Consider the following 12067-nt stretch of genomic DNA (forward strand, 5'->3'; position numbering starts at 1 on the left):
TTGGACAATAGTACCTTCCATGCAAGAGAGTTGCAAACATTAAATGACAGCAATATTTTACGGTACTAATGCAGTACATAAAAATAAAAGTGGCTCATTCTGTGTATCTATTACACACACACACACTGTCTCTCTCTCTCTCTCTCTCTCTATAACCAGTATTGGCTAAATATATTACTTCTATGCAAAATAGGCTTATTTAAATAATTTATTTTGGTCTTATTTTGTCTGTAGAAGAAGGCCTCCCTCTGTGATAACACTATATAAGTCTTAATAATAAAATGCAGATATTATTCTTGATTATTTCCTTTTCTGTCTTAAAATTTCAAAATATTTCAGTCAGCTACTAGAAAGGGCATTGTCATGAATTGCCAGATTCTTTTTCAGGACTTAAGGACATATTCGCCCAGGTCCTGGGAAAGATGTTGCCTGATAGCCCTCAGCTTTCAGCTTTCTATAGCTCCCCTGGGCTAGAAAAAACCACCTTCCTGGGGCAGCCTGTATTCATTCAACAACTGGATGGCATGGAGTTATGCAGGCCAGGTGCCCTTGCTCCAACTCAGTACAATGCCGAAGAGCCCTCCTCGCCTCAGAGCTTTCCATGGGTTGGCTGGGGCTTTAAGTGAGACTGTGTCAGAGCCCAACTTCTCCTTCTGCCCTCTCTGACTCCTTCCGTTCCTTCCACAGATGTTGAATCCAACAGCTGTCCCTAATAAACTTCCTGCACAGATTCTGTTTCCTAGAGAACCTGATGTACAACATTTAAAGTGCAGAGAAACACTCTGCCAAACTTTGTGTGCTTTAAAAGTTATGGCAGTCAGACTCCCTTTACCCGTCACAACTGGAACACCTTTTACTTTTCATAAGAGCTGGTATATCTGCTTGCTCTACAACTACAAATATATACTCTTGATGAAGAAAGTTGAGAAAAAAAACAAAAGCAGTTTAATTTAGCCTAATGATTATTTTGACTTATTTGTGAATCAAGTGGTTTACAGAATTGAACTGTTCCTTTGACTCTGTCAAGACAAACCCTTAGATACATCACACACGTAAAAAGCCTGTCTTTTGAGCCCTTGGCAATTGTTCATCTCAAACTTCTCTATAAAACAGTTTTTCCTCCTAGCAACAATTTCTACCAAAGATAAATGCCAAAATGTTAGATTTTATTTTTCTTTAAAATAAGATTATATGATATTTTAGTCATCAAGAAAAAGGAAAGAGGGAAAAAATCCTCAAAAATGTGTATTTAAGTTGCCTGTAAGCCTTCCTCCCACCCTTTCAACTGTGTTGGTTATTGAAAGTCAAGGTGATTTGTCACCTGCATTTTAGAATATCTCCCAGCCAAATCTACAGATTTAGTAATATCTCTGGCAATGCAATAACATCTCCTGAAGACTGTAGTCATCAAATCCACACCTATAGGGTCAATATAACTTTTGCCCAAGAGGCCTAGATTGAAGGAATAATACACAAATTACTGGACACTTATCCAAAGTCAGTGGTTTATTTATATGTATAACGGTGACAATGAAATATTTACATTCTATTTAGGTCTACCACAAAATTGCAAAAAATTAGCACATTTTCTAATAAGATATTTTTCAATTGCAGAATGGTCTTAAAAAAAGAAAAAATTTCTCCTAATATAAATCCACAGTTCCCAGCCTAGGCTTTGCTGTTAAAATGCTTTCTCTAATCCACCCTGTTTTCCCTCCCTCAATGTTACCACCTGACGTCCACTGACAAGAACCTGTGCTAGCTGCACGGCATATCACCTCTCTGCTGTAACTCTCTTGAGTATGAATTAGTCAATAGTTGACCTTAAACATAGGTCAGCTGGACTGTCAGCTCATTTTTTCATATAATGAAAAGTTAAACTCTGTGAAATCATTCTGACCTCACAGGGTTATTGTTTACATTAATTAACATAAATAAAGCATTTAGAACAGTGCCCGCACCTGGTATATGCTTTGTAAGTGCTAGTTTTTATTAGTTTGCCATTCCATTTTCATTTCTTTGAGTTCCTCTTCTTATAACCTCTTTGGAGAACTGAAGTCTGCCATATCATCCTCTCATGTTGTTGTTTGACTCATCCTTTTGATTCACTTCTCTCTTCTTCACAAAACTCAGTCTTCCATGCTGATCTCTTCTTTCTTGTAGCCTCCATCTCCCCCATCTTTCCCACAGTATACATTCCGTTTCCCAGTTTCTGGCTTTTTATTGTCGTCTACTTGCAAACAATTAAGCCCACTGTGGCCTTACCATGTTAACACGTAAAAGGTAATCTACCAGCATGGGAAGTCTATTGCAATTAGTAATCTTTAAGGCACACAACCATCCCCAGCTCAGGACCACTGCTGTTACGCAGCCTGGTGCTGGTTCTTTAATAGGTCATATAATAAGCTCTGTCTTGACTTAATTTGGCAGAGAGATACCATGATTGCTTAAGTGCTCAAGGGAGTAGAACAATCAGAATATAAGATGTAGTTTCAAATTAGATGCGAACTTGATTTTGAAAGAGACCACTGCTTTTCTGTAAAGGAGATACGGTATCCGCCAACAAAGTGCCTTCATTCTTATTTCATCGAATGGCATTAGCAACAATATCATCTCTGGTTTAAAGAGTCCCTGAGATTCTTCAGAGCTGTGTGAGGTACAAAGGACTAGATCTTGCTTTTGCAATAGCTACTGTGCATTGGCTATGCAAGGCAGGCAGTAGTAAAACCTAGCGGGAGTCAATAAACTGAGGAGATAGGACTTGGAAAATACCTAACCAACAAATAGGTTCTGTAATAATGTGACATTTTTATAGTCACATTTTTTAACCATAACAGCACTTGAATGGTATGCATTATAGTATTTCAATTTAGTCATTTATCTAAAAGTGAGTTTTATCTTTGCTCATAAATAAGGAGCGACATTCCAGCAATTTGAAAAGCTCAGCTTCACCTTTTGCTGGGAAGCTCATTTTACAATTACAGAAACACATGCTCTTTTGTGCCATGTTGCTTAATTTTTTATTTATGGCTTCTATCTTTGTGCTAACCTCTTTCTGTAAACTACACACAGTTTGTACAAGCTCAGCTATTTCATTCTTATTTTTAATTTTAAAGGGTTATTTTCTCCATAGTGGCCATGTCTCTCAACCAAATAGCTTTGGAAGAAAGTATTTACCCTTTCAGTTCACCAAATACTATTTAGCGTCTTAGTGTGTTCTCAGAGTCTGAAATAAGTAATCATTTTCCTAAAAGCCTGGCCAGCTCTTTCAGAAAGCCTTTCTTTTCTGCCCCCTGCTTCTCCCATTTCTTGCTCTAATGTGCCTCACAGCAAAGCCCTTAAGCACAATTACTGCCTGCTCTCCTTCCTTTCCCCACTTCACTTTTACCAAGCTCCCTCAGCCAGCAGGCTAGGGAAAGGGAAATTAAAATGGCATCAGAATGGTTTTCCTTCCAGTGCCACTGTCTGCCTTTCAGTGGTGATATTTGAATGTTTGCAGAGTCACTCTCAACTTCTCCCACAGCTTAGCTACAGCTCTAGATCTTGTCATATAATTCAGGGAACACTGGAGATGTCTTTTATGGCAGTACTCTTAATTCAAGGGAAATTATGTTTTGCTCTAGGTCCACGAAAATAAGTATAATCTTATGCCCTCCTTCACCTGTATCCAAACATTACAGATTTGGCAGGCATGCTTCAAAGTATATGCTCTGGGGCTGTTGCCAGTGACTTGTTTCATTACAGATGGATTTTCTTCTCTTTCCCCCTCATTTCTATTTAGTGAGGTGAGGAGAAATGTACCTTTACTCCACCATGTGTAAATAGAAGTCTTTATAAAAATTTTTGTAAAATATAAAAAGATACTGATGGTTGACTGTTAAGTGGGAAAATGTAAGATACAAAATAATATATCCAGGATGACACATCATTATGATATCAAATACATAAAGAAAGAAAACACACCAAAATATTAAATCATTGTCCACAGTTGGAGAATGATTTAGCATTTTTCTTTTGATGCATCTTTGCATCTTACAAGTTTTTTATGTGTTTTCAGTCAACAAGTATCACATTCTAATCAGCCAACACTGTTTACAAAAACACACTCATGTGGCAGCACTCCCTATTTAGGATTGTCTACTAAGTGCAGGCTTGTATCTGTACACTCACTCATTCAACAAATACTTACTGAATTTCTGCTATGGGCCAGGCACTGTGCTAGGTTTGATGAATATATCACTAAGCAAAAAGAAAGTCTTGCATGTATGGTCTAATATTCTGGCGGGGGAGATAGACAATAGGCAAACAAATAAATATGACACGTTAAATTAGGGTAAGTGCTATCATGAAAAAATAATGCAAAGTGAAGTTACAGAGAATGATATTGGATTAAGTGGCGACATTAAATGTGTTGAGTCTGACTTGCCTCTTCTACCATGTGAGGACACAGAAGAAGGCAGCAGCTATGAACCAGAAAGTGGGCCCTCACCTGACATGAGATCTGCTGGTGCCTTGATCTTGGACTTCCCAGCCTCTAACAACTGTGAGAAATAATTTTTTGTTATTTATAAGCTACCCAGATTATGACATTTTGTTATAGTGGCCTGAAAAAACTAGGATGGTCATTAAATCAGTGAACATATATTTTTTATCTGTAAGTTATTCTCCATAAGGACACAATATTTGTACCTTGAAAATATGTAGAGACTATATCTTCTGAACTTCTGGGAAACAGTGTATTTTTAAGGAGTCTTTCTGTTAAGATGTTTGACTAAATAAAATAATGAATAGTAAAAGGGATTGCTTAAGGAACATTTAAAAACCAATGAACTTGAGATTTCACATCACACAAGAATTAACTAGGGACCATATTTTTAATAAATTGTGTGCATTAAATCAGGGGTCCCCAATCTCTGTGCCATGGACTGATACTGGTCTGAGTTCTGTTAGGAACCAGACCACACAGCAGAAGGTGAGCAGCAGTGAGCAAGCAAGGCTTCCTCTGTGTTTACACCTGTTCCCTACTGCTGGCATTACTGCCCAAGTACCACCTCCCATCAGATCAGCAGTGGCATTAGATTCTCATAAGAGGGTGAACCCTTTTGTGAACTGCACACGCAAGGGATCTAGGTTGTGCGTTCCATACGAGAATCTAATGCCTGATGATCTGTCACTGTCTCTCATCAATGCCCCTACAACCGCCACTGATGAGACCATTTAGTTGCAAGAAAACAAGCTCAGGGCTTCCACTGACTCCACATTATGATGAGTTGTACAATTATTTCATTATATATTACAATGCAATAATAATAGAAATAAAGTGTACAATAAATGTAACGCACTTGAATCATCCTGAAACTATCCCCTCCCCCAGCTATGGAAAAATTGTCTTCCATGAGACCAGTCCCTCATGCCAAAAAGGTTAGGGACTGCTGAATTAAATGATGGCTTACTACTAACACTTGTTCATCTCAGTAAATTTTTTCATGAATTGTATGGGAAAACAAAAGGCACTTAGACTGTACCCTAACAACACAAAGGTCCTTTAAGTAAATTTTAGTATGCAAAACTGTGTTTTTCATATAAAACTAGGCAAATTTTCTGTTATAACACACGCACAAGACATGAAAGCCAGGTGAAAATATAAGTTGAGGTACAAATGCCATAATTGCTCACTTTCTCACTATTGCTAAGAAATGAAGTTGCACATGGAGGAAAGCCCATACATCATCGAGTGCTTGCTGTATCCCACACTGTTATAGTGGCACACACTTTTCTTTTTTTTATTTAATCCTTAAAACAAAGAACACACCTCCATTTTGGGGGTTAAGCAAATTGCCCCCATCTTACAGCTAGCAAATGACAGAGCTAGAATTCAAATCAGCTGCTCTAATCCCAGGGTCCACACTTTTAACCATTAGTCTCCACTGACAACTCCTAAGCTTATGATGACTCCACCTGAAGTTCCATTTTGATGACAGTAATTCTAAAATACATATTTCCATATTTACTTGAAAACTGCTTTTGAACCTAACTTGATAACTTGTATGTACCTTTATAATTTTAAATATCTATTTTTAAAAGTCATGTTATTTTACTCTCTCATTATATCTGCTTTTGGACACATAAGCTGTTTCTGCTCCTCTAATCTTAATAAGCTTTTTGCACAAAAGTTATTCAGATTGGTAAGTTAAAGTAAGTGCCTCAGTGAGTTCTAACAAACATATGCTGGGCTGTCTTTTCATTTATCTATCTATCCATTCAACACATTTACAAATTACTATAGTAAATTTTCTTTTCTTGATTTCTATTTCCCCTACCCTACTGGAAATGGGGATAGAAAGGAGACAATAAAGTTGAGAACAATTTAACAACTAAATAAGGCAGGACTTGTTGAGTGTTTTGATATTGGGAGATACTGGGAGGTTCAAGAAAGGGAGTATTATGAATAATTAACCTCTTTTAAATTCTCATTTGTTTTCCTGAAATCATCCTGATTGAACTCCCTGTAATAAATCTTGTACCCAATCTTTTTTTTTTTAATTTTGCCACATTACCTTTCTAAAGCATATATTGATTTCTTCTCCTTTAAAGGAAATAATGCTTGTAAATAAATTAGCACCTTGTCTGGTGTATAATAAGTGCTTAGTAAACACTATTATTTTTGCTATAGTTCTGTGCCAGACATGAAGCTAAGCATAGAAAATGTGGCAGACATGAATGGAACATGGTGCCTGGCATTGAGGAGCCTGCAGTCTAGTCGAGACAGAGAAGAGTAAATAATTTATCACCATACAATTGTAGAAACACTTTACCCCAACTTGAGTAGCGGCAGAGGTTAAGAGAAATGAATTGACAGGGTAAGAAGCATGGCAACAGGAACAGAAACAGGAAAATACCCAGAAGACTAACAAACTTTGGAAATTTTAGGAATCTTCAAGTTATTCAATAAGGTTAAAAAAGGGTAAAGGACTGGCCATGGGTCCCATGAAGCTGGACAAATGGGCAAGGCTCAATCACAAGGGCTTAAATGTCATGCTAAGTGTTTTGGGATTTTATACTAAAGCAAGTGAGGATTTACTAGCAAAATCACTGATGTGATCAATTTGAGAAAGATCAATGTGTTAATGGTGCAAGAACTGATCAGAAAGGTGTAGAATTCAGTTAAGAGGTTGCTGCAATAATTAAAAGAGAAAATAATGACAATCCAAAAAAAAGATACTACTAGAGATGGGGATGGAAAGGAGACAATAATATTTAGAACAAGGTAACAAATAAGTAAGCCAAGAATTGTTGAGTGTTTAGATACTGGAAAATATTGAGAGGGCTCAGAAGAAGGGAGTATTTATGGATAATTTCTTGAAAGCTGGGGCCATTCACCAAACTAGGAAATTTGGACAGATTTTGAAGGAAAGGTAATGAATTTATTTTGGGGGTGCACACTTTGCAAGAGCTGATAGACATCCAAATGCTGATGGCCAGAAGACAAAGAGGATCTCTAGCCCAGGACTAGAAATACAAATTTGGAAGTCACCAACACAGGTGATAGTATAAACCTTGAGAATGGGTGACATAATCTATGTAGGATTATCTATTAATCACATTCACTGAAAAAGATATATAAGCTTTCTCTTACTGCAGTGGGAAACAGATTAAGACTTGGCTCGAACTATGCTTTTAACATTATCTTCTGATACTCTGTACCATACATCTTACTGTGAAGTCACATCAAAATACTTATATTTAGCTTCCCAAGTTCTGTCTAATCCCAACACTGTCCCCTAAATTTTCTGCCTAGTGAATACCCACTGGGCCTTTAACTCTAAATCAAATGGCAGTTTTCCTGTGATGCCTTTGATAATCTAACCATCTTCTCCCCGTTCCACATAGAGATCATAGTTCCCGCTCTCCTTCTGACAATAGCCCTTGGCACATGCCTCTACTATGGAATACAAATGTTTCTTCTCCACCAGATAGAAATTTCCTAGAAGAAAAAGACTGCATACACACAAAGAAATGTACCTATATAAGTCCATTTCCACACTGCTATAAGAACTACCTGAGACTGGGTACTTTATAAAGGAAAGAGGTTTAATTTACTCACAGTTCCACATGACTGGGAAGGCCTCAGGAAACTTACAATCACGGTGGAAGGCAAAGGGGAAGAAGTACCTTCTTCACAAGGTGGCAGGAGAGAGAAAGAGCTCAGGGGCAACTGCCACTTTTAAACCACCAGATCTCGTGTGGACTCCCTCACTATTATGAGAACATGGGGGATATTGCCCCTATGATCCAATCACCTCCTACCAGGTCCCTCCCTTGACATGTAGGGATTACAATTCAAGATGAGATATGGGTGGAGACACAGAGCCAAACCATACCAGTACAAGAGCATATTTATAGAATGACCGCCTGAAATAATGTGTCCTCCATCTGCAAACATCATCAATTACTCTAAAGAATTCATGCCTACTTCTATTTGGCAAGCAGCCAAGGAAGGTTCTTGGGTATAATGTGATATTTCCAGTATGATCCATTAGGAACTTTATTACCACATTACTGGTACTCATGTCAACACAACTGATGGTGGTGAAAACAGTGAAATCATTTAGAATAGCAATGACTATGAATACACTAGTTCCTCTCAATAAAAATTGGACTTTATTTCACTTGAGGCAAAAAATAAAAAGAAATGAAATCTAAACAGAAGTAGAGGTCTGGAATGAACAAAAGGAGGTTTCCCTTGGATCAACTGGGAGGTCATTATGGTACTTTGATGTAGTATCTCCTCCAGAAAGGATAATTCAAAGACAATACATACATATATACATACATACATATATACATAGTTGAGAACATTTATATGTGTTAAGTGTCCAGTCTATGAAAGCATTTTCTTTATAAAGACAGAAGGCAGGACTTCCACCTGGAGTTGGCCTTAAATAAGATGTTTATAAAATTGAGAGACCCAAATGTTTAAATGAAAATAATTCCTTCTAGAAGCATGAGCTCTTCTGGCAACAAGATATTTGTTTTTGTCTACTCAGCTCCTTACACAGAAGGGACAATCTATAAATCCTTATTTGGGCTGACATCAAAAGACCTTGCAAATTGCTATTCCTCCCTTGACTCTACTTAATTGTTAAAAAAAAAAAAAAAAAAAAGAGAGACATAAGGAGACATTTCTGAAGTTCCCTTTCTTTCTATTCCGTAATAGAATACTTGGACAATTTTTCCAAGGCCGTAAAAGATACACTCATGAGGTTTGAAATTTCAATAACTATGACAAATTTATTATCAAATGGAAAGAAGTTGTAGTAGTATGTTTTATTTTTCAAGACGACTACTACTTCTTTAGGGAATTTGTTAGTTTTCATTCTTGAAAAACAGGTTAATGAGTATACTATAAGTTATAGATAAGATGACTCTAAGTATTACAGAGTGACCTACTTTATGTGGCTTATGAATGAGAGCTCTAAGACAGAAGTCAGGCAAATGTATATGAGTAGAAAAACCTACTACACAAGCATTAGAATGCTGGTCTCCTATTCAGTGTTGCTTATAAACAGTTCTACTCTTAAGAGCCTACAAGAAATTCATTCCTAAGGATCATCTGTCTTAAAACTACCAGAAGGATGTAAATGTGAAAATGCTTAGCCCCAGCCCTTATAGTAATTAAGTTGAAGACACTGAGTCATCAATATTTCACCCCAATTATTATTTAGTGGTCACAAATAGAGTTTATTAGTTTAAGCATACCCAATTATCCCCATTAGGTTATGTTTTAATTTACTTAACTTTGAAGTTGCAACTTTCTCTTCCAGACATGTTGTAACTGTGTATGCTGTGCAAAGAAACAAGGTAGGAAACCCTCACTTCACTTTTTAGTTCTGCCACTGAAGCACTGTGTGACCTTAGCCCTTGCTCTCTGTTTTATTTTCCCCCATATTTAACATCTGTAAGGTAATAGATTCCTTCTCACTTAAAAATATTAAAGAATGCAAAAATATTGCAAACAATACTTTGTGAAAAAAAAGCTAATGATGACAATAATCCTTTGTTGAATGCATAATAAGAGCTAATAGTTATACTAAATTCCTGATAAATCATGGCATTCTTACAGTGTCCTCTGAGACTGGTAATCCCTGTTTCAGTCAGCTTCCCCAAAGAAAATAGATGGCATACTCAAATGCAATTTGAGAGTTGTTTAGTAAAAAGGGCATTTGCAAAGCTGTGGCCAAGGTTTAGAGAAACCACAAGCAATGACGTAGTACCCTGAGCTAGTAAGACTAAAAGGGAGCAGTTATCAGCTTGAAGTTGCTTGGGGAGGGCACAGTTACCAGGACCCAGAGAACAGCCGTAGGAAGACAGCTGCCTGCAAGCACATGTGCTTTATAGTAGGGAGAGGTGATCTGGTAAGTGGGAGCCCAGGGAATAAAATACCCAAATCTCTCCCTCCCTACCTGTTTGTTAATCGTTTGCTGATCCATCCCATTGGCCAAACCCAACTGGAAGCCAGAGAACAAGTTAGCCTGCTGATTGGATTTCATAAGGCTGGCCAGCCATCTTATTACACAGAGCAGGTGGAGACAGGGAGAATGGATCTGATATCCACTATTCTTATTTTATCCCAAGTGTCCCAAACGTGCCTTGAATAAATGAGAAAATCAATAGATATTTGTTGATAAAAAAAAGGAAGAAATCATATCAAAATACTGAGGGGTTCTATAAGCTATTTCAAATCACACATAGCCGCTGAGCCAGGCCTTGCTCTGCGGTTCAAGCCCATGCTCATTATCAGTTATTATGTTATTCTGCCTCCTTTCCACCACCTTGATCCCATGTCATTTGTATGGTGTCAGGTGTTTTGGGAGATGGGGGAATGACTAGAATTAATACCCTTAAGAAACTTGTAATCCATGTGCCAGTTTTATCTTACTTTTCCATCTCATTATTGTCAAAGCTCCAAATTCTCTTCTAGAATCAAATGTTCTATAAAGGCAGGTCTTAAACATCTTACAATTCCATCAGCTATTACTACTAGTGGCTGAGCAGTGAAACCTTCCATCACATGGCATTTTGCCTACTTGTTTGACAGCACTGTGCCTCAGATGGATGTTCTGAGTGTAAATAACAGGTAACATGATATCTTCTGTGAAACAAGCCCCTAACCTCTATTAGCTGCAATGGAATAAGCCTTAAAGCTTATATTAGGAACACATTTACTTGTTAGACATGTTGAAGGATTCATTTGTTTCACAGACATATATTGATCATACAGTATATACCAGACACTGTGATAATACTCATATACATTGAGAAAATAATTCATACCAAAATCAACAACTGGCTTTCTACAGGAATGAGTCGATAATCATCCACAGGGCGAGTAAAAGTGTGTTAATTACTGAGAGGTCATGAGCATACATGCTGGAGTAGAGTTGTGAATCTAGTCCCCAGCAGGACCCTGCCCTAATTCTATCCAGGTTGTTCTAAGCTTGGATGTAGGATATAATTTCACAATAAGCACATGTCATCCTACTCCTGATTTTGTTCCTTGAGACAATTATGTATTCTGCTATTTTTCCATCTCTTAGGAAGGACCCTGCTTTGAAATACCAGTCCCTTTGTGCAAGGGTCTGCCTCAAATAGATTAAATAGAAATTTTTCCCTGTGGGTTTTTTCTTAGTCCTGTTTTTGGGCTTGGGGAGGCCACTCTTTCACGCCTGGTCCTGACTGAAATAGCACATAGCAATCTTTCATCTTTTTCAGGGACAAGGCAAGTGAACTGGCTTGTAGCTACTCCCTTTCATGCTGTGTATTCATGCTGTGTAAGAATCATCTTTGCATTTTTAATAACTATTGTATGATGTGTCACATAACAAGGTTTGCCAAACAAAGCAGGGAGGGGGTTGGTGGGGGAGGAGAAAGAAAAGTAAAGCAGAGTTAGTTTCCTACATGCACATTTTAATAATTTTGGAAAACCATCAACCTGGATCGAATTTCCATACTAATTTGACAGCTTCCCACTAATGGCAGGAATGCAAAGCCATCAATTAGCCTCGTG

Source organism: Piliocolobus tephrosceles, chromosome 4 (genome assembly GCF_002776525.5).
Source record: "Piliocolobus tephrosceles isolate RC106 chromosome 4, ASM277652v3, whole genome shotgun sequence".
Lineage (NCBI taxonomy): Eukaryota > Metazoa > Chordata > Mammalia > Primates > Cercopithecidae > Piliocolobus > Piliocolobus tephrosceles.